The sequence below is a fragment of the Phyllobates terribilis genome, unplaced genomic scaffold (assembly GCF_046119375.1).
Source record: "Phyllobates terribilis strain yellow unplaced genomic scaffold, ASM4611937v1 Scaffold_17__1_contigs__length_24005725, whole genome shotgun sequence".
Taxonomy (NCBI): domain Eukaryota; kingdom Metazoa; phylum Chordata; class Amphibia; order Anura; family Dendrobatidae; genus Phyllobates; species Phyllobates terribilis.
In genome coordinates this window covers 10,228,712-10,252,078 of record NW_027362777.1, presented here as the reverse complement: position 1 = coordinate 10,252,078, position 23,367 = coordinate 10,228,712, and the positions used below count along the sequence as shown (strand labels likewise).

General features: G+C 41.1%; 1 pseudogene; it reads right to left on the bottom strand.

The window, feature by feature from the left end:
• Nucleotides 1–383: 383 nt before the first annotated feature.
• The window catches only part of LOC141176189 (uncharacterized), a 42,736-nt pseudogene continuing 19,752 nt past the window's right edge, over nucleotides 384–23,367 (bottom strand).

Sequence of the window (23,367 nt, the reverse complement as noted above, 5' to 3'; positions counted from 1 at the left end):
CAGTAAGTGCCAGAATCACTGTCTCCATGTTCAGAAAAATCGAACATCATGAGGAAATCTGAGATCAGCTGCAGCCCTGGCTTCCAGTTGATGTTCAATATGTCCGAAGGTGGTGGCAGTGAAGTCAGCACTGACTGGGCGCAAGGCTCATGTGATGTAACAACCCCAGGAATGTGAGTCCCGGCTCCGCTGGAACGGCGCTGGCATGGGAGCTGAGTATGAGTGTTTTTATTTTAGCTAGGCCAAACATGAGGAATGACACGGGTTGTCCTAGTAGTGAACAACCTCTTTAAGATGATACAATTTTCAGTTAAAACATTTTCAACATTCTGGACATGAAAAAGGCTTCTCCCTTGTGTTACTTTTCTAAACTTTATTAAGAGTTTATTTTCAAGGAAAACATTTCCCACATTAAGAATATAACAAAGGCTTCTATCCTGTGTGACTGCCCTGGTGACTAAGAAGAGATGATTTCTTCACAAAACATTTCCCACATTGTGAACATGAAAAAGGCTTCTCCACTGTGTGAGCTCTCTGGTGTATAACAACAGCTGATTTCTGGTTAAAACATTTCCCACATTGTGAACATGAAAAAGGTTTCTCCCCTGTGTGAGTTCTCTGGTGTATAACGACAGCTGATTTCTGGTTAAAACATTTCCCACATTCTGAACATGAAAAAGGCTTCTCCCCTGTGTGAGTTCTCTGATGTCTGATAAAAGTTGATAACTGTGTAAAACATTTTCCACATTCTGAACAAGAAAAAGGCTTCTGCCTTGTGTGAGTTCTCTGGTGTATAACAACAGATGACTTCTGGTTAAAATATTTCCCACATTCTGAACATGAAAAAGGCTTCTCCCCTGTGTGAATTCTCTGATGTCTGATAAAATTAGTCATGTGTGGAAAACATTTCCCACATTCTGAACATGAAAAAGGCTTCTCCCCTGTGTGAATTCTCTGATGTTTGATAAAACTAGTCATGTGTGTAAAACATTTTCCACATTCTGAGCATGAGAAAGGCTTCTCCCCTGTGTGAGTTCTCTGATGTCTGATAAAAGTTGACATCTGTGTAAAACATTTTCCACATTCTGAACATGAAAAAGGCTTCTCCCCTGTGTGAATTCTCTGATGTTTGATAAAACTAGTCATATGTGGAAAACATTTTCCACATTCTGAACATAAAAAAGGCTTCTCCCCTGTGTGAATTCTCTGATGTCTGATAAAACTAGTCATATGTGGAAAACATTTCCCACATTCTGAACAGGAAAAAGGCTTCTCCCCTGTGTGAGTTCTCTGGTGTATAACAACAGCTGATTTCTGGTTAAAACATTTCCCACATTCTGAACAGGAAAAAGGCTTCTCTCCTGTGTGAGTTCTCTGGTGAATAACAAGATTGGATTTCCTGCTAAAATATTTGCCACATTTGGAACAAGAAAATCTATTCTCTATCGTATGAGTTTTTTGATGTATAGGAAAAGACTTTTCGTGGGGAAAACTATTACCACATTCTGTACGTGAAAATGGCGTGTTTGCTTTAGGAGCAGTTTGTTTTTTAGTGCTTATTTTGTGACTATGATTTTCCTTAGTAGTCCGTGATGAATCAGAAGATAGGACCTGTTTCAAAGGATCAGATGACAGATCTTTGCTGTGAAGGGATGATGATATATCTAGAGTAATGGTGTTCCCTTCAATTGTATCCTGTGGAATCTCACGATCGTCTGATTTAAAAATTGAAGATGTCAGCTGTCCCTCTGATCTCCTGGTACAGTCATCTGCTATGATAAAAATAAATTATTATTTTTTAATAAAATATCCTTGAATTTTATATTTTTTAATATTTCTACTTAAACTCTCTGTAAAAATATGAATTATTCAGCAAGACAATGACAGTTCACAGTCTAATAGAAAACCTCATAGGATGAACCTGTTATGTTGGGGAAAATAATACCAATAAAAACTTCCACTCATCCCGCAAAGAACAAGCCCCCACTCAGGCCCATCATCTGTCAGTGGAAAAACTGAGGTTTCCACATTAGTGTCTCAAAGGCTCTTGAAGAGCAACATGACTTCCATAAACTAATCCAGCAATATCCCCTCTCCCAAAGTCAAATCTCCCCCTCGCTTCAGAGCCTTTAGGTGTGTCCAAACCACATTTAGCATCCATGTATTTGGCATTACTATAGTGAGAAGAACCCACTTAATTTACAGAGTGTGTCTCCTGGAGCACAATCTGGGCACTATGTGTTGGGTAACAAAATGGCAAATGCACAATTTTCACTCTATAACATCCACTGCGTGCTAATTACTGAAAAGTACCTGTAGAGTCAAAATATTCCCTACTTCTAAAGATTAATTCATTCAGGGTTATAATTTCCAAAATGGAGTCACTTTATGGGGATTTCTACAGCTCTAGTTTTCTGCCTTTTGTCATATTAAGGGCTTCTGCAAATGGTGTGTCCCATCTCCTCTGGGATCTGCTCCTACGACGTCTGCTTCTCTCACCAGGAGCCTTATTCATTCTTCAGGCGGCGCTGGTGATGGAGGAGACGTCAGAACCAGAAGCTCTGGGCGGCGCAGGCTCTGTCCAGCCACTAAGATTAGGGTGCCTGGGACCTTTAGTACCATCCAGTCTGGCAGCATGGGTGTGTGTGTTGTCCAGCTGGAGTAATCTGCTCCCTGCTTCAGCCAACTGGAAATCACCACACCCTACTAAAGCTGGAAGCATATTGCCGGAAGCTGCCAGATACAGCCTTGTTCTCCTCTGGTTCAGTCCTCTGTGCTCAGCTCCCGGCTTGTGTATTTGTTTCCTGTTGTGACCTCGGCCCGTTTACTGACTACTCTTGTGTCTTCTGATTTTGTATTTTCTCTGCTCTCCAGGTTCTGACCCGGCTACCTGACTATTCTTCTTCACATCTCACACCACAGAACATCAGGTAACACCATGGCTCAAGCCTAGGGGGTCTCTGTGTAAGTCCAGGTACAGAAAAAACGGAGTAGATAGTGCCAAGCCTGTTCATGGTGACCATCTTTTGAGCTGCCAGGTGATCATGAACAGTGCCACCAATACATTGTGTCTGCAAACACAGCAAGATCTGCATTCAAATAGCTAAAGGTCGTTCCTTCCCTTCTTAACTCTGCCATATGCCCAGATAGTAGGATACAACCGTATATAGGGGATTGTTGGATTCAAGAAAAGGTGGAAAATAATTTGAAAGGTCCATTTGTTTCCTATTATCCTTTGTGAAGAATTCCAAAGTTATCACCACATAAAGTGACACACGTCAGATTTAAAAAATGGGGCCTTATTAGGAACACAAAACTGGCTGCAGGAAGGGGTTAAATCAGAGTATTTTGGGAACTAACCACTGTAGTCAAAAACTGACTATAGATAATAACACATCTACTGAAATGATCAAACTCAACAGTCTTCATCAGTAAGTAGTGAGTAACTAGTGGTGAAACCTCTCTGGGGTAATTAGAGTATGGGGCTCGGTGGCTCTTGGGAATCTAAACTATCGTAAGGGCCAATATTTTCTGTCAGATGAGTTTCAAAAAGAAATATTAGACGTTCAAAGAGAACTTTTTATATTAGTGCAGAGTTGAGGTGTCTTAAATTTAGCTTAGATATATCATGTCACAGGTATAATGTTTGTTTTTATGTAGGTTATCGCAATACTAGTCGGTTTTAAAATAAATTGAAAAGTCAGGATAAAGGGAAACTCTGTTGTTATTGTACAGAAATTCACACTTGGCCCTCACTGCACATTTAATGTTGTCGATTCTAAAAGCAAAGTTTGGTCAGAAAGACTGGACCTGGTCTTGTAGGAACCATATGAGGACATTCAGCAGCACAAAAAGGACTTTCAATGCCCAAAGTCATTTGAACAGTTTTATTTTTGGAAGAGGAGAATGTTTTGATCTAGAGGCAAAATGATGATCACACGATTGTGATATGACCGGACTACACCACCGATAAAGCAGCCACAGCCGGTGACTGAGAAGAATCTGTGACTTCGCTGCATTTAGTGGTCACTACTCACCTGGGTAGTCATATGTAGGAATCTCCTCTTTACACCGCTCATCACCCCTCACATATGTCTCTGTAGTATTAATATGGGTCAGATCTTCACCCTGAAACAAATATTGTAAAAGTCACAGACAGATGGAGAAATCCCATCTATGATCGGCTCTAATCCTGCCATCTCCACCGTTCTCATTACACAAATATAAAACATATAATACTGGTGGATAAAACAAGACTGAGCACAAGACCTTCACAGCCGTCTACACATCATAGGGGAGATCTCATGACACCTTCTCTCCATCTACCTGATGATCCTGAGGAACATTGGGGTCTTCTTGTTTACAGTCCTGGGGAAGAAGAGGACGGGGACATCTCTCTGGTGTTGTCCTCTTACTAGATAGATCTGGAGGAAACATACAGGGACTGAATTCATGGTAACATAGAACACATTTTTTGTAAACCAACCTTAAAATAACGACACGCAACACCAGTTGGAAGAAAATGGCCGTGATGTGTATTTAGGGTAACCAAATGAATTAAATAACTTGAATAATTTATTCACCAATAAAAACTCAATAAAAATTACCAACACATTAATCCAATTCACCCAGAAACTGGGCAATTTTCCCACAAATAAACAACACGACAAAGGGAAATTTTTATTGATACAAGGGAGGGAGGGTGGGGTCTTCGTTCTTTTGACAGGATAATGAGGTAACCACAGAACAGCTGTTCTATTTATACAATAGAAATTCCCGCACTTTCTTAAAACAACCAATCAATGGGTCACAAAAGAGCGCCAAGAATAACTGGCTCAAACTGGATATAACCTGCTCGTGGACACCAGAGACCACAGCATAACCTTTTGACCCCAAAACGCCATACACAGGCGATAATTAAACTGTATTCAAACCATGTACTCATAGAATAAATTCATCCAGTGTCCATGTTCCCATGAGACCCCCCTTTTATTTGGGTATAGGTGGGGCTACCAATCTTTACATACAGATAATTATAGGCAGTGTGTCTGTCTATTACCTGGTGATGTGAGGGGCTGGGGAACCTCCATCATGACGTCCTTGTACAGATCTTTGTGTCCTCCTAAATACTCCCACTCCTCCATGGAGAAATAGACAGTGACATCCTGACATCTTATAGGAACCTGACACATACAATGATATCGTCATCCCACCGATCCCTTCATAGTGTTACTGTATAATGTCCCAGCATTCCCAGCAGTGTCACCTCTCCAGTCAGCAGCTCAATCATCTTGTAGGTGAGATCTAGGATCTTCTGGTCATTGATGTCCTCATGTATCAGGAGGTGAGGTGGAGGCCATGTGATTGGGCTCAGGGGTCTTCCCCATCCCTCAGACACAGGGTCCTGACAGCGCTCACTAGAGGTCTTCTTCACTACTGTGTAATCCTGGTTATGGAGAGACACATTAATAAATCTCACTACAGACATTTCCAGAGTCCTCTCCTCTCCAGTTCTGTCCATCTGTTATTCCCATAGATAAGAATGATGTAATGTGACGTCATCAGAATCTCTCACCTCTCCAGTAAGCCGGAAGAGGATCTCTAGGGTGAGGTGCATTATCCTCTTCGCCACCTTGTCTCTGTCCATATCCATCTTTGATGGATCAATAAGGAAAATTCTCTTATATAGAAGATCTTCACTGAGAGGATCCGATATTGTAGGGACCTGAATGAGAAGATGATGAGCCGATGTAACATCATAAAAATCCTGTGTGATAATACAATTACTGGAGATAATAAGGGGAAACATATGAGGAGATTTATTATTTTACAGTATTTAGTTTTCTTCTTTACATCTAGTAATAAAACCTATATATTTTAGGCCACATACAACTAGCAGTTTCTTCCTCGGAGTCTGCAGCTGAATACCTTTCTCACGAGATGGTTATCTGATGGTTTTATGAGATGGCTGTTTGTTCTCGGCCCCGACCCTTTCACAACTCCTGTCTCCTGGTTTAATCCTTAGAGAAACACATAACGAGAACCTGGCTTACACCTCTGGGTTGTCACAGATGCGGCATTGATAAATGTCCACCATGTAAATATGCCGAACACAAGAAATAGATTTAATCACATTAAATAAAACATTTCATTACACAATGTATCACCTGCAGCAGTGAATTTGTAGTATATTGTATTCAGTGTCTGGGATGTAATGTCAGATATGTCGGCTGCTCCTCCTGTAAATAAGGCAGAGAATTAATGAGCACATAGGAGACCCCACTAATCCCGCGGCCATTAACCCTTCCAATCTTTCCACACATTTCCTAAGAGAACACAATGGTGACTGAAAGACATTTCAGTTTTGTGGCATTGAAAGGGTAAATAGTTCAGGTGGAGGGGAGATGGCGGAGGGGCATTGCTGAACCGTGAAGCTTCCTGGACACTGAGGGTAAATCCATCGCACCGGAGGGTATAAAGAGAATGTGTGGACGGTTATCACTACTATCTACATTACTGTGCTGGAGCTAGGAGAGGAATAATGGCGTTGTGTGAGGACTTCTCTGGGCTTCTGTCCTTCATCCTGCAGTCGTCTGAATGGATCTAATGTGGACGGGAACCAGCTAAGCCGCATTCTGTCCACAGCTGTTACCTCACTGTTCACACCACACAGAGACCCCAAAAGAGTCTCCGTGCTGAAGGGGTTAATGCCCCCTGCACCCAGTAATGGGGGATCTCCACATACCTCCACCTGCAGAGCCGCCACCACATATATGGCTGTTCTGTGCACACAGGACCTGTGATGAGGTCACAGGAGGGGAGGAGTCAGGGGTCACATGATCAGGGGCCTCAGTGGATGCACAGTGTGAACTGTGCGGCTCCTGTACAGTGATATCCGGAGTGAAGACGCTACATGGAGACGTCTCCGCAGTCAGTGACATTTCCGGCATTATTTGCCCCTCACTACTGGCACAATTACCCCGCGCCGCCTTTTCTACAGTTTTATGTGTGAATGTAACGTGGGATTTTCCTGCTTGGAGACAAATAGACGACACATGAGGTGATTATCACCAGTTACCAGACGTCTACTATATGGCGGCATATGATTGTGCTATCCACTCCATACCAGGAGCTAAAAGGCCAAAATCTCATATGTTTAACCCCTTCCAGGGAGGGCGGCCTTGATAGACTATATTCAGAGTCCAGGTAAGGGTTCGTTCACATCAGCGGATTATAAATCGCTCCGATGTTCATCCCGAATTATTGGACGAGTGTCATGCGAGTGTGAGATCTTTTTCTCGCCTGCATCCATATACAATGCGTTATTAACATCGTCTTTTACTGACTATAATCCTCTATGTAACTTAAAACTGATTACAAAACAAAGAAAACAATCTTATATACAGAGATAGATAGAAGATAGAAAGAAGTTAGAGATATGATAGATAATAGATAGATAGATGTCCTGCAGGTATATAATTTCACAACCCCCTATATGTTATAAATCTGCATCCTTTGGAGCCTTTCATGTGGAACTAAAGGATGTTTAGCCTTGTTTAACCTAATAAATAATAATAAAAAAAAACGACATGGGGTCTCCCTATATTTTTGTAACCAGCAAAGGTAAAGCAGACAGCTGATATTATCAAGTTGGGAAGGTTTCTGTTTATTGGGCCCTCCCCAGCCTAAAAATACCAGCTCATAGCCACCCTAGAAGTGGCACATCACATAAGATGCACCAATTATGGCTTTTGCCTTTGCTCTTCCCAACTGCCCAGATGCATTGACAATTGGTGTAAAGTATCTTGGGGTTAATGTCAGCTGTGGTTTGTCAAAACTCACAGCTGGCATCAAACCCTGGTGATAGTAATGGAGAGGTGTCTATCAGACAACCCATTACTGACCCAGTAATAAAAAATAAAAAGACCCACGAAAAAATACTTAATTTGAATAAACACTCCCCGACACTTTTTTTTTATTAAACCACCCCCCCCCCACACACACACACACAAAAAAAAAGCATTCAGGTCCAACGTAGTCCACCGAATCCGACGATGATGGGCATTTCCACCATATATGTAATACAGACCCGTCTGCACCACCACACCGCCAGCACAAGTCCGAAGATGCTACTTAGCATAGTGTAACAATGTTACCATCTGGATAAAATCTTATCGTTTTTCTCATGAGCACGGCCTTTGTGGGAGAGTATGAATGTTTTTTGCCTATATTTCTCTGAAATTAGACTACCCAATTCCTTCTCCCAACCCCAGTAAAGGGTAGAGGGTCATTGCTGGTGTCCATTTGTGTTGCTTTGTGTATGCAAATAGAAGTTTAGTACAAGGACCTACTTGAGTGATTAAGGGTTCAAACGGAGTAAGTTCATCCTTTATACTAGAAATATGTAAGAATTTATAAATGACCTGAGCTGGAAATAAGCCAGGCAGGATAGACTCCTAATTGGAAAGGAGCCACGAAGTTCTATAAAGGAAGGAAAAGAGCCTGATCCCATGAGAACGTGTCTCAATCTAACCCCATCAGATCAGTCCCAGATTAGAAATGAGTTCGTACCTGAAGCAGAGGGAAAATCTGGGTTGCCAAACAAGGGCGTTAATGGACCCAACCTACGTGGTATAGATGAAGAGATTAAGACTTGATCCCATGTTTTCAAAAAGTGTTGATTAGGTATTGGTAATTGTTTAGTTTGTACATGTATTTAGTCAATCCAAGGTAGAGATGTGAGTATCCACGGATAGAAGTCCCCTTCCAGTTTCACCCATTGCTTATGTTCCACAGATGTGAACCAGTCCACTACTCTCATAAGAATTAGTGTTCAGCGAGTATGTTCTATTAACCCTTTCGCCGAGTATGCTCGGGCCGAGCTCCGAGTATTTACAGCTGCTCGGTGATATGTTTAAATCGCTCCCATGTGCATGATTTGCAACTGTTTGACAGTTTTAATACATGTGAGGAATGTCTATTTCTTACACATTCCTCACATGTAATAAAGCTGTCAAACAGTTGCAAATCATGCACACGGGAGCAATTCAACTATATCACCGAGCAGCTGTAAATACTCGGAGCTCGGCCCGAGCATACTCGGACAGAACATACTCGCTCAACACTAATAAGAATCAAAGATTGGTGGTAGTTTTTTTAGATCAGACATCCTAGTACTCACCTTTATTTTTGGAACATCACAATATTTTAAAACGTATCCTAGACTTCGACGTTTCCCATACTACCTAATAGCGTTGTCAAGATAGGAGAAAAAGGTCTGAGGAACGCAGACAGGAATGATCTGGAATATAAAAAGAAGTTTTGGCAAAATGTACATTTTATCACATAAATACAACCAAACCAGGACAAGAGTTTGAATTTATAATTCATTAAATTTTGAAGAGTTTGTTCAAGGACAGTGATATAATTTAAACTATACAGATCATCCATGTTCCCTGGAATTTGTGTACCGAGGTACTTAGCTGTGTCTTTCTGCCACTTAAAGGGAAAGTTAAAAATTAGCTGTTGTCTTATGTTATTGCTTCTGATTTAGAGTAGTTGAGTTTAAAATCGTTTTTGGCCAAATTCTTCGAATTCCTTTAGTATAGAAGGAAATTAGATAATTGGGTTTGAAAACAGAGCACCAAGTCATCTGCGTATAGAGCTAGTTTATAGTGATGTGAGCCTATAGTAACTCCACTAATATCTGGATTTTTTTGTAATGCTACCGCGAAATGTTCCATCACCAATGTGTATAGGAGAGGTGATAAGGGACACTCTTGCTTTGTCTCATTTTTAATAGAAAATGTGTCATATAGAAGGCGTTTACCCTATCGCTTTAGGGTCAGTGTAGAAGGATAGAATTTTAGATAACAGGAAAGAGCCCAACCCATTTTGTAATAAGGTGCTCTTCAAGAAAGTCCAGTGCATTGTGTCAAACACTATTTCAGCGTCCAGAGAAACAAGGCACATTGGGATCCCCTGGTTTTTTTTGCACGTGAAACTAGCAACATTTTATCTGTATTATCACAAGCTTCTCTACCCTTAACGAAGCCAACCTGATCATTGCTAACAATTGTAGGTAAGTAGTGGGAGAGCCATGGTGCAATTATATTAGAGAATATTTTGACATCTACACTAATTAATGAAATTGGATGAACATTAGGGCAGGCATTTAGTCCTTTTCCAGGCTTTGATAAAACCATTATATGAGCCTCAAGTGATTGGGGGGCAAAAGGGGAGTCTTCTGAGATATTATTGAACACTAATGGTAATAACAGAGGTGCAAACATGTTATAAAATCTATTATTGAATCCATCTGCCCCAGGGCTCTTCCCGATAGGAGACGCCATTAAAGCTTTGTCTAGTAAATCCTGCTCAGGGGTCTGTAAGGAAGGAACGGCAGTATGATTTGTTAATTTTTGTTTCAAGAAAATTAGGTGGCATGTCGTGGTATTTTCCATGAATATTATGAAGTGAGCTATAACAGCAATGAAATGCGTCAGCTATGTCAGTGGGGTTATGAATTTATAGCAGTAGTGCTCCTTTTGTTTTGGATATATACAGCTCTGGCAAAAATTAAGAGACCACTGCAAAATTTTCAGTTTCTCTGATTTTTCTCTTTATAGGTATATTATAGAGTAAAGTGTACATTGTTGTTTTAGTCTATAAACTACTGACAACACGTCTCCGAAATTCAAAGCTAAAAATTTTGAATTTATTTGCAGCAAATGATAAAGCGTCAAAATACTAAAAAAGAAACACAGTGCTTTCAGACCTCAAATTACTCATGTTTTAAATGTGAAATCAATATTTGGTGGACTAACCATGATTTTTAATCACAGCTTTCATTCCTCTTGCCATGCTTTCCACCAGTCTTGCAATTCTTTCCAACAGAAAACTGTTCAGTGGTCTCTTAATTTTTGCCGGAGCCGTATGTCCTTTGCATCTGTGGATGTAACTTCCTTGTCAATGAGAGACCACATTTATCTGTGAATTCATACGAGTACCTTCACATGCGATCTTGATATTTTCTATACGTTTGATCTATTAAAGACCTTCCCTCCTTTCTTTTTTTTAATCAGATCATTTTTATTTAAAAAAACTAAGAAAGACCAACATTTTGTTTTTCTTATACAAACTTTGTGACAAAAAAAATAAAAGAAAGAAAAAACAGTAACAATACAACAACCGGTTTACAATGATATAAATCCCAATATTGCTCTATAGTACAATGTTTTGGAACAGTAATTTTACATTTGTACATAAATATCTGAATACTCCCTGACGGCTTTTTTTCCCCTATTGGGACATCAAAAGAAAAAGAATATATCTAAGAAGGGGCAATTGTGTGGACTGAAACAATTATTATTTGCTAACACCTTAGGTATAAGGATATAAATTCCTGGTTTTCTGCAGGTATATGTACAAATGGTCCAGTATAGTATTTCTGAAGCAATACCTGGGGTAATTAACCATTGCTTCCATATGTGTATGGATTTCTTGAGAGCGTTCCTTTTAATATAAGCTCCCCTTTCCAAGCATAGAGTGTTATTTATCCTGGATTTTAGTTCTGTTATCGTTGGGGGAGAATTGTCTATCCAATGTAGTGCCAACAACTATCTGGCTTAGAATGATATTCTTGAGCTATCTATTGCCATATGGGAGTCTAAGTCTACGTCTTCTGCCAGGAGTTCTAGGATACAGATTTTAGGCTCCAACTGAAGTTGTATCCCAAATACAGATAGTACAAGAGCGATCACCCCCTTCCAGTAGTCGCCAATATTTACACATTCCCACGTCATATGCATCAGGTGGGCGCGTCCTTTTGACCACATCTAGGAAATGTGTCATCCATTTGTATTTCAATTTTAAATAAAATTCTTGTAGATTATATATTCTATGAATGAGAAGAATTCGGGTCAATCTTTGTGACTCTGACAATGAAAGTTTCGGTGTCAAATCCAGTATTTCCCCCATTGCTCCTCAGATAAGGGACCCACATCCTCCTCCCATTTTGTCTTAACTATCAAAGGATATTTATCAAAATGTAGGGCCAGTAACTGCCTATAAAAAAGGGATATTAGACCTTTTGTATCCAACGATGTAGTAATGGTATCTATTGGGTGATATCTATAAATCAGTATGGCGTTTATTTTAGTTGTGTACTATATGCAAGACGTATTTGCAGATATTGATAAAACACCCTATGCAGAAGGTTAAAACCTGCCTTTATTTGTTCAAACCTCTTGAATAATCCATCCCTCAAGAGTTGTGACACCAAACATATACCCCTATCCTCCCATTCACTAACATTTTTTAGTTTCTGTAGCTCTGGTAAGTTATAGCTGTGCCATAAAGGATTATAGTTTGTGTACTTTCCAATCCCCAGAATATTTTTACCCCTATCCCACGCCTTATATATTAACTTTAGTGTACGACATTTTAAGTCATTTTCTTGAGGAGGCCCTATATCTAGTACTGAGAATGGAAGCTTTCACTTGGTTCCTTCCATAAGTAGGTGCCCTGAAATTACACAATATTTGCTAGTACCCCATCCATGAAACTACTTTAGATCCCTTCTAGTGTTAAGCAGGTCTACATATACCTAGAAGGAAGCAGATCATTTATGTTGTTTGTCAAGTAGATCAATCTGCTCAAGCAAATGGAAGACTTTAGCTGTTCTCTCCTTTTTTTAGCCTTTATCTATGTTTTGTTATTATCCCTCTGAGGACGCATGTAAGTGCTTCCCATTTAAATGGTAAGGCAGTTTCATCATGCTCATATATTTGAAGGAGTCTATACTCAAGAAAGTCTGAGACACAGAGTGAGTCAGTAGATTATCATTTAGGTTCCAACATCTGAAGCCTTGGTGAAGTCAGGTATAGTCAGATTACAATATACAGGAGCATGATCTGACCATACAGCAGTCCCTACCTGAGATGTAGGTTGCCATGTAAGCGATGGCTAATTAAGAAAAGGACTATATGGCTATGCATATTGTGTAAAGGAGAATAATAGGTATAATCCTTTACATCTGGATGTAGTATCCTCCATACATCGCCCGGTTAAGACCAAAGCACAATTAGCAAAGCTTTTGTTTGTGTTTTAGATTGATGACACCAGCCCAGGGACGCGTCTAAAGAAGGATCCAAGACAAAATTAAAGTCGCCTCCAATGATGATAAGGTCCTCCGCAAAATATTTTAGTTTGTTTAAGTATTGACGGCATGTCTTAATTTGGTCACAATTAGGGAGATAGAAGTTTGTCAAAGTCAACATTTTGGAGTAGATGGAGATCTTAATAAACACGAACCTCCTCTCTGTGTCAGACAGTGTTTCTACAATAGTACGCGGCAGTGATCTGTGGCGGCCTATACTCAGCACCTTAGACTTCAAAACTGCATTTTTCTGGGACGCCAAGATGAATAATTTCTATTAGTAAACTGAGGAACAGTATATGATCGCCTCTAAAGTGTGACTCCTGAAGAAAGAGAAAATGTACGTGCTGTTTATGCCTACGAGGAATGGTTATAGCATTTGGGAATGTTTAGCTTGTAAAAAAGAAGACTGAGAGGAGACTTAATAGCGGTCTACAAATATCTCAAGGGCTGTCACATTGTAGAAGGATCATCTTTATTCTCATTTGCACAAGGAAAGACTAGAAGCAATGGGATGAAACTGAATGGAAGGAGACACAGATTAGATATTAGAAAAAACTTTTTGACAGTTAGGGTGATCAATGAGTGGAACAGGCTGCCACGAGAGGTGGTGAGTTCTCCTTCAATGGACGTCTTCAAACAGAGGCTGGATAGACATCTGTCTGAGATGATTTAGAGTATCCGGTTTTGAGCAGGGGGTTGGACCAGATGACCCAGGAGGTCCCTTCCAATTCTACCATTCTATGAAATAAGTTATGTTGTTCCCCATATCAGAATAACCTGTGGCTGGGGGGTAAATGTCCCTGTGAAGCAAGCACTGCTCAGTATGTGGGCTTTGGTGAGAGTACAGGGAGATTTGTGGAGCTGTTTTCTTGTGAGGCCTACCTTAAGAGAGAAGATGGCGCAGGACTTACAGGCTGGAGCTGTCTGACATCATGATGGTTAAGACTGCTTCTTTTTCCACGCTGAGGTGAGGCAGTAATAGCTCCGGAGCAGGAAGATAAGACCTTTCATAAGAAACGCTGCATACCAGACATGCTGACAGAGGTGGAGGACCTCAGATTAACCTCTGATCTCGTCTTTCTTTCCCATATCGAAAGTCATGTTTGAGGCTGTAAATTGCTTATAATTCCCCCAAGAACACGGTCTGAAGAGAGTGCGTTCAGTGTGTGCATTCTCTTGGTGCTATGTCCAGGCCATGTCCTTCCTGTTGATGTACAATACATCTGAAGGTGGCGTTGATTGGCAGCAGGATTATGTGATGTAACAGCCTTACGGAAACGCAAGTTGTGACACCAATGGAATGGCGCCAGAACAGTAAGTGCGTATGAGTGTTTTTATTTTAACAAGGCCAAACATGAGGAATGAGAAGGAGTTGTCCTAGTAGTGGACAACCCCTTTATGAAGATACAATTTTGGGTTAAAAATGTAAAATGCTTCTCCCCTGTGTGATTTCTATGAAGTTTGTTAAGAGTTGATATCCGTGTAAAACATTTCCCACATTAAGAACATGAAAATGGCTTCTCGTCTGTGTGAGTTCTCTGGTGCTTAACCAAATCTGATTTATCTTTAAAGCATTTCCCACATTCTGAACAGGAAAAAGGCTTCTCCCCTGTGTGAATTCTCTTGTGCTTAACCAAATCTGATTTCCAGCTAAAATATTTCCCACATTCTGAACAGAAAAAAGGCTTCTCCCCTGTGTGAGTTCTCCGGTGATTAACCAAATCTGATTTCTGGATAAAACATTTCCCACATTCTGAACAGGAAAAAGGCTGCTCCCCTGTGTGAGTTCTGTTGTGCTTAACCAAAACTGATTTCCGGCTAAAACATTTTCCACATTCTGAACAGGAAAAAGGCTTCTCCCCTGTGTGAGTTCTGTTGTGCTTAACCAAATATGTTTTCCGGCTAAAACATTTTCCACATTCTGAACAGGAAAAGGGCCTCTCCCCTGTGTGAATTCTCTTGTGCTTAACCAAACCTGATTTCTGGCTAAAACATTTTCCACATTCCGAACAGGAAAAAGGCTTCTCCCCTGTGTGAGTCCTCTGGTGATTAACCAAATCTGATTTCTGGCTAAAACATTTCCCACATTCTGAACAGCAAAAAGGCTTCTCCCCTGTGTGAGTTCTCTGATATTTGATTAAACTTGATTTGTCTGTAAAACATTTTCCACTTTCTGAACAAGAAAATGGCTTCTCCTCTGTGTGACTTCTCTGGTGATTAACCAGATTTGATTTCTGGTTAAAAAATTTCCCACACTTGAAACAAAAAAATCTATTCTCTGCTGTGTGAATGCTTTGATGTTTAAGAAAAGACGTTTCAAGGGAAAAACTATTTCCATATTCTGAACATGAAAATGGCTTCTTTGTTTTAGGAGCAATTTCTTTTTTAATGCTCATTTTGTGACTTTGATTTTCCTTAGTAGTCGGTAATGAATCAGAAGACAGGACCTGTTTCAAATGATCAGATGACAGATCTTTGCTGTGAAGGGATGATGGTATATCTGGAGTAATAGCATTCACTTCAATTGTATCCTGTGTGATCTCAAGATCATCTGATTTAAAAATTGAAGATGTCAGCTGTTCCTCTGATCTCCTGGTACAGTCATCTGCCAAGAATAAAACCAATTATTATTCATGAATAACATATCCTTAAAATTTATATTCTTGAATATTTCTAATTAAACTCTACGTAAAAATGTACTTTATGTAAAAGTATCATTATTTACCAAAAAAACACCACAGACAAAAATCAGCCTTACCAACACCAAATCAGATAACAAATGCATTAGCATTTTAGTGTTGGTTGGGTGTACTGGGGTGTCTGTCCATGTGGGGTGCACTTATATATTGCTGGGCAGCCTTCCTGATGTAATAGTATGGGCATCATCACTATCCTAAGCCAGACACTGTGCATCACACCTACCTGTGTGACTGGCGTCCTATGCAAGCTTCATCTGTGCGCATCTTTAATACTAGGCAACCACCCCCTCCATGAATTGGTAGGTTTGTGAGTGGTTGCTCCACCAGTATTTTGCACCTGCGCTGCCCCATCCCCCTTTATCATGGGGGTCTGTGGCATCCTGCTAGTGCATTTGTTATATGATTTGGCGTTGGTAAGGCTGTATCTTTTTCTGTGATTTTTTTAAATTTTGCCTTATGTTAGCTGTCATTATTCATCAAGACAATAACAGTTCACAGTCTAATAGAAAACCTCATAGGATGAACCAGTGGATCGTAGTGTCCACCTGTTTGTTAATTCTGCCTCCCTAATATGGAATAAAAAGCCACCAAACAATGTTATGTAGGCAAAATAATACCAATAAAAACTTCTACTCATCTCACAAAAAACAAGTCCCCACTCAGGTCCATCATCTGTCAATGGAAAACCAGAGGTTTCCACATTATTAGTGGCTCAAAGGCTTTTGAAAAGCAACATGGCTTCCATAAACCAATCCAGCAATATCCGCTCCCCCAAAGTCAGAGCTCCCCCTCACTTCTGAGCCTTGCAGTGCGCCCAAACCACATTTAGCATCCATGTATTCGGCATTACTATAGTGAGAAGAACCCAATTAATTCATGGTGTGTGTCCCCTGGAGCACAATCAGGGCACTATGTGTTGGGTAATGAAATTATATATTTGTAATTTTCACTCCCCAACATCCACTGCGTGCTAATTTCCGGAAAGTGCCTGTGGAGTCAAAATAGTCACTACTCCTATAGATTATTTCACTGAGGGTTATAATTTCCAAAATGGTGTCACTGAATGGGGATTTCTACTGCTCTGGTTTTCTGCAATTTGGTCACATTAGGGCTTCTGCAAATGGTGGGTCCCATCTCCTCTGGGATCTGCTCCTGCGACGTCTGCTTCTCTCACCAGAAGCCGCCTTATTCATTCTGCAGGCGGCGCTGGTGATGGAGGAGACGTCAGAACCAGAAGCTCTGGGCGGTGCAGGCTCTGTCCAGCCACTAAGATTAGGGTGCCTGGGACCTGTAGTACCATCCAGTCTGGCAGTATGGGTGTGTGTGCTGTCCAGCTGCAGTAATCTGCTCCCTGCTTCAGCCAATTGGAATGCATCACACCCTACTAAAGCTGGAAGCATATTGCTGGAAGCTGCCAGTTACAGCCTTGTTCTCCTCTGGTTCAGTCCTCTGTGCTCAGCTCCCGGCTTGTGGATTTGATTCCTGTTGTGACCTCGGCCCGTTTACTGACTACTTTTGTGTGATTTTGTATTTTCTCGGACCTCCATGCTTTGACTCTGCTATCTGACTATTCTTCTTGCAATCTCACACCACAGAACATTAGGTAACACTGTGGCCCAAGCTTAGGGGGTCTCTGTCTAAGTCCAAATCCATGTAGATGGGTTAAAGGATGATGAGCAAGGCAAACCCTGGGATCTGGAAAATTGAGTAGATAGCGCTAAGCCTGTTTGTGGTAGCCATCTTTTGAGCTGCCAGGTGACAACGAACAGTGTCCAAAATACATTGTGTCGGCAAACTATCCCAGCAAGATCTGCATTCAAATAGCTAAATGGTGCACCTTCCTTTCTTAACCTGCCATGTGCCCAGACAGTAGTGTACAACCGTATATAGGGGATTGTCAGATTCAAGAGAAGTTGGAAAATAATTTGTAAGGTCCATTTGTTTCCTATTATCCTTTGTGAAGAATTCCAAAATTATCACCACATAAAGTGACACACGTCAGATTTGAAAAATGGGCCCTGATAGGAACACAAAACTGGCTGCAGGAAGAGGCTAAATCAGAGTATTTTGGGCACTAACTACTATAGTCAAAACTGTGAGTAACAATAACACATCTACTGAAATGATCAAACTCAACAGTCTCCATCAGTAAGTAGTGAGTAACTAGTTGTGAAACCTCTCTGGGGTAATTAGAGAATGGAGCTCGGTGGCTCTTGGGAATCTAAACTATCATAAGGGCCAATATTTTCTGTCAGATGAGTTTCAAGAAGAAATATTAGACGTTCAAAGAGAACTTTTTATAATAGTGCAGAGATGAGGCGTCTTAAATTTAGCTTAGAGATATATCATGGCACAGGTGTAATGTTTTTTTTGTTTAGTTTATCACAATCTGGTTTGAAGTTAGTCGGTTTTAAAAGAAATTGAAAAGTCTGGATAAAGGGAAACTCTGCTGTTATTGTACAGAAATTCACACTTGGCCCTCACTGCCAATTTAATGTTGCTGATCATAAATGTGAAGTTTGGCCAGAAAGACTGGACCTGGTCTTGTAGGGACCATATGAGCACATTCAGCAGCACAGAAGGCAGAGAAGGTAGATTCATCCAATAAGATATCAGGGTTCTAGGAAGCCAATAGATCATTACCCTCCGCTTTCTCTTACAGGCCCATCATAATATTTTTCTTCAAGTGATTTTCTGGCTTTGTGGTTTACAGATCTGGGCAGGTAACGTCTCCTAATCACACGGAGTAGGTGGATCCTCCAGGTTGTAAGTTCTATGGAAAAGGGTTTCAATGCCCAAAATCATTTGAACAGTTTTGGGTGGAAGAGAATGTTGTGGTCTAGAGGCAAAATGGTGATCACACGATTGTGATACGGCCGGACTACACCACTGATAAAACAGCCACAGCCGGTGACTGAGAAGAATCTGTAACTTCTGTGCATTCAGTGGTCACTACTCACCTGGATAGTCATATGTGGGAATCTCCTCTTTACACCACTCATCACCCCTTACATATGCCTCTATAGTATTAATATGGGTCAGATCTTCACCCTGAAACAAATATTGTAAAAGTCACATCTATCATCGGCTCTAATCCTGCCATCTCCACCGTTCTCATTACACAAATAGAAAACACATAATACTGGTGGATAAAACAAGACTGAACACAAAACCTTCACAGCCGTCTACACATCATAGGGGAGATCTCATGACACCTTCTCTCCATCTACCTGATGATCCTGAGGAACACTGGGATCTTCTTGTATACAGTCCAGTGGAAGAAGAGGACGTGGACATCTCTCTGGTGTTGTCCTCTTACTGGATAGATCTGGAGGAAACACATACAGGGACTGAATTCATTCTTTACATATAGATAATTATAGTCCGTGTGTATTTAGTCCTGTCTATTACCTGGTGATGTGAGGGGCTGAGGAACCCCCATCATGACGTCTTGGTACAAATCTTTGTGTCCTTCTAAATATTCCCACTCTTCCATGGAGAAATAGACAGTGACATCCTGACATCTTATAGGAACCTGACACATACAATGATACAGTCATCCCTCCGATCCTTTCATTGTGTTACTGTATAATATCCCAGTATTCCCAGCAGTGTCACCTCTCCAGTTAGCAGCTCAATCAACTTGTAGGTGAGTTCTAGGATCTTCTGGTCATTGATGTCCTCATGTATCAAGGCTTGAGATGGAGGCCCTGTGATTGGGCTCAGGGGTCTTTCCCATTCCTCAGACACATGGACCTGATGGCGGTCACTAGAGGTTTTCTTCACTACTGTGTAATCCTGGTTATGGAGAGACACATTAATAAAACTCACTACAGACATTTCCAGAGTCCTCATCTCTCCAGTTTTGTCCATCTGTTATTCCCATAGATAAGAATGATGTAATGTGATGTCATCAGAATCTCTCACCTCTCCAGTAAGCCGGAAGAGGATCTCTAGGGTGAGGTGTAATATCCTCTCTGTCATCTTGTCTCTGTCCAAATCCATCTTTGATGATTTCATAAGGAAAATTCTCTTTAATAGATCTTCACTGAGAGGATCTGATATTGTAGGAACCTGAATGAGAAGATGATGAGCCTATGTAACATCATAAAAATCCTGTGTAAGAATACAATTACTGGAAATAATAAAGGGAAACATATGAGGAGATATATTATTTTACAGTATTTAGTTTTCTGCTTTACATCTAGTAATAAAACCTATATATTTTAGGCCATAGACAACAAGCAGTTTCTTCCTTGGAGTCTGGAGCTGAACACGTTTCTCATAGACTCATCTTCCATAAAGCTAATTCTCGTCTTATTTACCGACACTGCAATCGGCATTAGCAATACTGCAGGAGATATTCATTACACGTAACATGAGAAATAACTACTTCATGATGAGGACGACATCTTCATCTTCTACTATGGCTCTAGAAACATATTTAGCCACAGTGCTTCACTGACTACATCTCCACGGGCCGTCTATATGAATGTTTCCCGTCTTCCCTGGACTGTAATCTTCTATCACATTAGATCTCATGTCTGATTCACACACAGAAGTTTGAGGCTTTGACACATGGTAAGGTTTTTAATATTATACAGAGTAGGACTATCCCGAATGGGTTCACTTTGCCATGGTGGGATAGCTTTCATGCTATTTTTGATCAAAAACAGACCGCCAGGGGGGGAGCCGCCTGAAAAATGCTCGAGTTTCCCATAGACTTACATTGGGCTCGTTGCTCGGGTCGAGCACCCGAGTATTCCAATGTGCTCAACCCGAGCATCGAGCACCCGAGCATTTTAGTGCTCGCCCATCACTAGTTCTGAGTTTAAATCCCTGGTGCAGAAAAAATAAACTTTTGTTTTTTAAATGATACTGGCGAGCACACAAACTTCACTGATGCTTGGCTTTGATATCTGATGACTTTTCTCACACATCAGAATAAGAATCACAATTACTAAGTATTATCATGGTTAATCCCATAAGCCAAGAAAAACCTGTAGGGACACTGAACTTTTTATTATTAATTATTATTACTATTATCCTTTCAAACCAAAACTATGTGACACAGATGCCTTACCATTAAACTGTAGGTTCATTATTTGATTATTTAGGTAGGGATATATAATTATAATAATTACATAGCAAAAGTAAATTGGAAGTTTGCAGCCAGTTCTTGGGTGGTTGGAAAGAAAAATTGACAATGAAGAAATGTTATCATTAGACCCCTTTAAGAAATTATGCAAATGAACAGTCACTTGGAAATAGATATGTAGTAAATTAGTACCTCCCAATTTACTTTGGCTATGTAATTTACCATGCAAATACACAGCGTGTCTGAAACTCTTAACATGTCAGGATGACAATCAGAGTGTCAGATATTAAAAGTAAAACACCCCTGTAGTTTGTGTGCTAAATAGGGATAGTTAAAAAAATAAAAATAATAGTAATAATGTTTCTATTGGGATTTGAACTGTGACACTTTAGTTTCAGAGTCTGATGCCTTACCATTGAGCTATCCAGGCAAGTGATAGTAGCTGGCAGCTTTTCTTGTCTTATGAGATCAACCATGAAAATACTCAGGGTGACTAAAAGTCATTATGATTCTGATGTTTGAAGAAAGTCACACATCAGACTCACACATCAAAATCAAACATCATTTGAATTTGTCTTGCTTGCAGTCTGTGCATAAGTCCCAATGAATTTCAATCAGATTTGCATTGAAAATCATAAAACCAAATGGAACTCCTAGGTTTCTTCAACTGAGTTAATAGCTCAGTGGTTAGTGCACTGGTGTCTGGATACAGAATTTTAGGTTCAAGTCCCAACAGCGAACAGTGACTTTTTTTTTTTATTATTATTACAGTTGTAAAAGTCACTTATCAAAGTCACTTGTCAGAAACACTTGTCAGACAGGGTATTTAGCCTCAAACTGACATCATTATGATGTTTGATTTTGATATCTGATCATGTCCTAAAATGGACACTGTACTCCTGTGACTGTGTTAACCCCTCTAGTTGCTGGATGCTTCTGGAGCACAACACTTCCTGTCTCATGTGCGTGTGTTACTGCTAATAGGTGCTGAATGCTTTTAAAGCAACAGCACTACTTCTGCATGTCACACTCTGCAACAGCACTACTTCTGCATGTCACAACGGGCATTGCAGAAAATGACCTTGGTGGATGACGTTCAGGCCTTCCTAACGGTATTTGAAAGGGTCGCTGAGAGGGAGAAACTTACACCAGAGCAGTGGGCAGAGGTACTGGCGTCATACTTGACGGGGGAGCCCCAGAAGGTGTACTATGTTTTAGCTTTGCAGGACGCCAAAGGGTATGGCAAGCTAAAAACTGAGATTCTCGCACACTTGGGGGTGACAATGACTATCAGGGCGCAGTGAGTTCACCGCTGGGGTAATCACCGGGACAAACCACCTCACTTTCAAATGTTTGACCTGTTGCACCTGGTCCAGAAGTTGCTGGTACCGGATTCCCCTACACCTGCGCAGATGGTAGAGCGGGTGGTGATGGACCGGTTTGTGCACTCCCTGCCAAGGCCCATACAGACTTGGGTTGCCCAGGGTGATCCCTGGAATGCAGATGACCTGGTTGGACTGGTTGAGAGATACCAGGGGATGAAGGTTCCTTGGGAAGGCAGCCCACTCCATACTGGGGTTCCCAACAGGGGCGGAGACTCAAAAGGGGGTGGGCCATCCAAGGTCCAAAGGGGTGGGAGAGGTGGTGCCTAAGGTCCCTACAGGTGATGTTGTTTACTGGAGGTGCCACGGCACAGGCCATATAGCCGCCCATTGTCCGCTGAGCCGATGGACTGCAGCACAGGACGCCATTGTTCATATTATGCTTATCCGACCTGCAGTGTGAAATGTCAACCCAGCGAGGGGCCACAAGCATGTCCTGTGAAGGTGAACGGACAGGAGGTAATGGCACTGCTATAATCCGGGAGTCTGGTGACCCTTATGATGGCCACCCTTCCTCTTCAAATGATCCCGGGGAAAAAAAGTTGGTGTTCGGTGCATTCATGGTGATGCTAAGGACTACCCCATGGCCAGAGAAGACATTGAAATGGCTCACGGTACTGAGTCCCACGAGGTCGGCGTCGTTCAGGACTTGTTGCACCCAATTACTATAGGCTGGGACTTTTGTTTGTTCTGGGATGTGTGGGGGAAGAGTTCTGGGTTCGCTGGCTCAGATAAGAAACCAGTTAACCCTGAGGAGGTATCACCACACCCAGAATCAGACAGGTTTCCCTTTTGTGTCCTTGTTGGGGATAAGGAGGTAGTGTCCCCCGAGTCTGCCATTCCGGAGATAGGGGTGACCAGCGAGAATTTTGGGTTTGCCCAACATAGGGACCTAACTCTGAAGGAAGCTTTTAATAATGTCACTGTTATAAATGGGGTTACACAGGAGCCGGGGGCTGACACAATTTCCCCATTTTATGATGAGTGGGGAGTTGTTGTACCGGGTCAAGAAAGTGAGGGAGGTGC